At 34.5% G+C, this 5,012-nt stretch overlaps 1 non-coding gene across 1 annotated transcript; it reads right to left on the reverse strand.

The window, feature by feature from the left end:
- Positions 1-3,830: 3,830 nt before the first annotated feature.
- On the reverse strand, positions 3,831-3,936 carry LOC138884517 (U6 spliceosomal RNA). Its single transcript, XR_011404694.1, has one exon. It is a non-coding gene; the product is annotated as a U6 spliceosomal RNA (small nuclear RNA).
- Positions 3,937-5,012: the final 1,076 nt, after the last annotated feature.

The raw sequence follows: 5,012 nt of genomic DNA on the forward strand, positions 1-5,012 counted from the left end.
AAGCAGAAGCAACGGGAATGGAGATGGAGCAGTAGGTCGAGCTCATGGCGAAGCAATAGCGCAACAGCAGCTCGGAGGAAGATAAGAATGGAGCAGCTACGCGGGGAGGATGACGAAGAAGACGAAGCGTTTGGATGGTGGAGCTAAGGGCAGCCATGGTTGGGAGCTTGTAGTTTTGAAGGTTTGGAGAAGAAGCCAAGGTTGGGGAGGCGGGTGTTTTCTTAGTTTTAGGGTTTTGTTTTTGGGTTTCAACAAGAAAAAAATGAAAAATGGGAGGGGGTTGGGCGGATGGTTTAATTATGTGGCGGACCGGGTCGACCCGGTTTGAAGTGGACCGGGTCATGGGGAAGGTTGGACAATTGCTTGGGCCTGGGGTTGAAATTTGAAGAAGTGGCCCAATCCGATTTTTCTTTGTATTTTTGTTCTCTTTTCTTCTTTTATTTTTCTAAAACTAAATTATAAAAATACTTAAATTATTATTAAGAACTAAATTAAGTTATAAAAGAGCAAATTAACTCCCAATAATAATTAACGCACAATTAAGTAATAATTAAGCATAAAATTATATATTTGGACATTAAATGCTAAAAATGTAAAAGATGCCTATTTTTGTAATTTTTTATTTTTTTGTAAACAAACTTAATTACTAACAAATTGTAGAATTAAATCCTACATGCAAAATGCGACATATTTTTGTATTTTTTATTAATTTAACTAATAAACATGCATAGACAAACATACAAATAGTTACACAAAATATCACCAAAATTGCACACCAAGAAAAATTATTTTATTTTTGAATTTTTTGAGAGTAATTCTCATATAGGTCAAAAATCATGTGCTTACAGTTATTAACCAAAGTGGAGGGTAAATTATCCAGCTGGTGAGAATTAGAAGGTGGGATAATTGGTGAGAACATTGATACTGTAGGTAGAGACTCAGTTGAAATTGGTGCATCAACTGCAAATGGAGAAGGATTCTGGGAGCTAGAGCTAAGTGGAGTTGTTTTGCAAAATCAAAGAAATCAGAAGGTGTACAGGCATGAAGAACAAACTGATCCCTGGTCTGATTGTCCTTGAAGGGAAACATTGTTTCTCTAAATATGACATCTCTATTAATGAAGAATTGTTGTTTCTGCAAGTCATAGAGGACATATCCTTTCGTAACATTGGAATATCCCATGAAGATAACCTTCACAGCCCTGGCATCAAACTTATCACTTCTTGGCAGAACACTTGCATAATAAAGACAACCTACGGTTCTGAAATGATGAACCATAGGCTTCTTACCATAAAATAGCTCATAAGGTGATTTACCCTACAAAATAAAAGAAGGTAATCTATTAATTATGTAAACAACAGCCAAGATATAATGCCCCCAAAACTTCAAAGAAATATGGCATGGGAATCTTATGGCTCTTGCAACTTCAAGGATGTGTTTATGTTTTATCTTAGCCACACCATTCTGCTGAGGAGAATAGACACAAGTCCTCTGATGGACAATGCCCAATTACCTTAAGAGTTCAATGAAATTAGCATTAACAAATTCACAACTATTGTATGTTCTCAACAACTATACAGATGTATTGAATTGAGTATGCAGCATTTTAAAGAAATTTGTCAAGACTATGAGCACATCACTCTTAAAATTCAATAAGAAAATCTAAGTCACACCTGAGAAGTCATCAACCATAGTTAAGAAAAACTTATTACCATCAAAAGTAGGAATGTAATAAGGGCCCCATACATCCAAATATAATAGTTGAAATACTACAGTAGTTTTGCTAGTACTTGAAGAAGGAAAAGACAATCTAGTGTGTTTAGCTAAGGGTCATATCCAACATTTATTAACAACACTTTTACAATCTTTAATTTCTGCTCCAAGCAATTCCCACATAGCTCCTCCAGAAGCATGAGCCAATCTCATGTGCCACAGTGAATCTCCTCTGCAGTAACAATGAATCCTCTGCTTATTGAGTCAGCATCAGAAACAAAGAGATATAAGCCTCTTTTCTCTCTACCAATCCCCTTCACCCTCCTATTGATGAGGTCCTGGAATAAACAAAAGTCAGGGAAAAAGGTAATAGAGCAGTGAAGGTCTCTAGTTACTTTTGATACTAACATCAAGTTATACTAAAAATAAGGAATAAATAATACATTCTTCATTACTGCATCTTTCGAGAGTAAACAGTCCCCAACATGAGACACTGAAGTCACCTGGCCATTTGGCATTTGCACAATTTTACTGCTTAAGGAATCATCTTTGCAAACAGAATGCAATATATCTAAATTAGATATCATATGGTTTGTTTCCCCTATATCTATATCCAATCCTTCTTTGCTACACTAGCCATAAAGGAATGAATAGTACCTGCCATATTAGCCATACTTTCCTGAGAAAGCTCTTTGTTCAGCATTCTAAGGATTTGATTGTATTGATCAATAGTAAACATTGGTGGCGTGGGCATCTCATTCAAAGCAGTTGTGTCTCTGTTATCATTTCTATTTGCATTAGGTCTAGGAATATTTGGTGCATAGTTTCCAACATTGGCATTGTGTACATAGTTCCCTACATTGGCATTGTAAGCAGTTGAGTTGCCATGTCCTTTCTTTATGAACTTGAAGTCCGCATGATAACCTATTATTTTATAATAATTCTCCTTACTATACCCTTTCATCTTACATAATTCACACTGAATGTTCCAATTCTTCTTAGGTTTTGGATAACTGCCTCCTTTTGCAGACAAAAGATGTGGCTTCTGATCCTTCTCCTATCATAGATTTATTTGAGAATGATCTCGAACTTTCTCTCTCAATTATCATAGAATATTCTTTGCTAATACTTGGAGTGGTATTAGTCATAAGGATATGACTCCTTTCCTGCTCATAATTCTTAGTAAGTCCCATCAGAAATTGCATTAGCTTTTGCCTATGTAAATGCTCATTGAATCCTTAGATCTCCCACAATCACAGCTTAGAGGAGTCATGATGTCGTACTCATCCCATAACTCTTTGAGTTTGGTAAAATACACAGAAACACTGTTTGTTCCTTGATAAAGTGTTACAATCTCCTTTTGCAGCTGATAAACCCTAGATATATTGATTTTATCAAAACGTTCTTTCATATCTTCCCAAACATGATATGCATCTTTTGCATACACTATGACTATTAACAATTCCTTCGAAACAGAGCACATTATCCATCCAAGAACAATAGCATTGCACCTGTCCCACTGATGACCTAGATCCTCCTCAAAATCCTCTATTTTCAGAGTTTCATCAATCAACCCTAATTTGTTCTTTCCTAACAACTAGAGTCGCATCGCACGGCTCCAAACAGAGTAATTTTCAGTTTCGGTCAACTGAATTGAGACTATCGGCACTCCGGTAGAGTCTAAAGGATGAAGATACAAAATATGGTTGTGATCAAGATCTGTTTTCGTCATTGTTGAGATCAAAGAATTTTCGAGATCAGACTCTACCATTGAACAATTTGACAGCAAAATCAAAGGTAATTAGCTCCTAATTATGGCTAATTGCTTTGATACCATATCAAGTTTAATAGATCAGTAATGGAAATCCCCATATTGGGAGAAGAAGAGGGAGACAACAATAGCGCACATGCAAGCTCTGTATAATGATGAGCGGAATGAAAATGTTCTGAATTGAGTAACAGTTGTACAACCACTAATTACTTATAAGAAAAGGTAATAGTTTTAATTAACTTCTAACAGTATCTAACATAATTAGACGACTCTCTAGTATCTATTTACAATTATACCCGACTAAGTAACACCTTCTTCTACAACTTCGTTGAATAATTTTTTTTGAAAATACTTTTTGACCATTTCTTGATTTATGCATTATTCTTCCGCAAGGACTTTGCTAATTTTTTTGTATCGTTCCAATTTTATCGGATGTGTCTGAAGGAATAAACTTTGTTTAACAATAATCTCTAAATCAGTTGACAAGATCTTGAAAAAATAATCATCTTGTTGTGCTTAATAATAATTAATATGTTAAAAAGTAGGAAAAGTTATTATTGCTTGTTTACTTGTTAGCCTTCTCACTTTACCACTGGAAACAATAATACGACTCATTGAAGTTGAGGCTAGAGTTGTTGGTTGTATGAACAACTTGTACCAAAGTGTTGAAAACTTCAGTGAGGAAGATCTGTTCATAAAACAATGCAAAACCATGCTACTAAATCCAAACAAATTCCTATTCAAAGTATTGCATGAGGTAAAAAATTATACATAGATGATTTCATCTTTGAGAAGTACTATGAGTGTTTAGATTGCTCAAAGCAAAGCAACTAATTCTCTAAATTATTGAAATAAATATTTCTTCTGGTGATGTATGAACTTTGGTTTTCAATGCAACCTCCGAACTGGTTAGCAGAAGCCTGAGTCAACAGTTGTGTAAAGCTAGTAATTGAATCTTCATATAACTGCATCAATGAATTTAAAAGGAACAAAATAAATTAATACCAATAAATAAATTAAAATATAAAGACCACCAGCAAACTAAGAAAATTAAAATTTGATTATTTAAAGATTGAACCTCAAGATTTGAGCTCAAGGATGGTTGCTCATGTTGTTGCATTGCTCTAATTTTTAAAGTCTTTTGAGGTGCCCTCTTCTTTTTTTGCTCAAATTTTGGTTTCAATCTTCCATATCCATTTCCTTTACCTTTCTTCTTAAGTGGATCGAAAATACGATCATTTTTTCCTGAAAGACTAATAGTTGTACTAAATTTATGATAGCTCTTATATGTACCTTCTATATATAATTCACTTTGGAGTTTAATAATCTCAAGCCTTGCTTGATAGAAAACTTTCTAGCAATTTCTTCAGACTCGGCATCGTTTGCAGCTAAAGTCAGCAAATGATTCTTTCATCCAACTATTTTAAGCGAATGGCCATAGATGAAGTTAGTGATTTCTTCTTACTGTTGTACTCATCAAATCCGTTCTCTTGTTTAGTATTCAGACATAAGACAACTACAACTTATA

The sequence above is a fragment of the Nicotiana sylvestris genome, chromosome 12, assembly GCF_000393655.2.
Source record: "Nicotiana sylvestris chromosome 12, ASM39365v2, whole genome shotgun sequence".
Taxonomy (NCBI): Eukaryota; Viridiplantae; Streptophyta; class Magnoliopsida; order Solanales; family Solanaceae; genus Nicotiana; species Nicotiana sylvestris.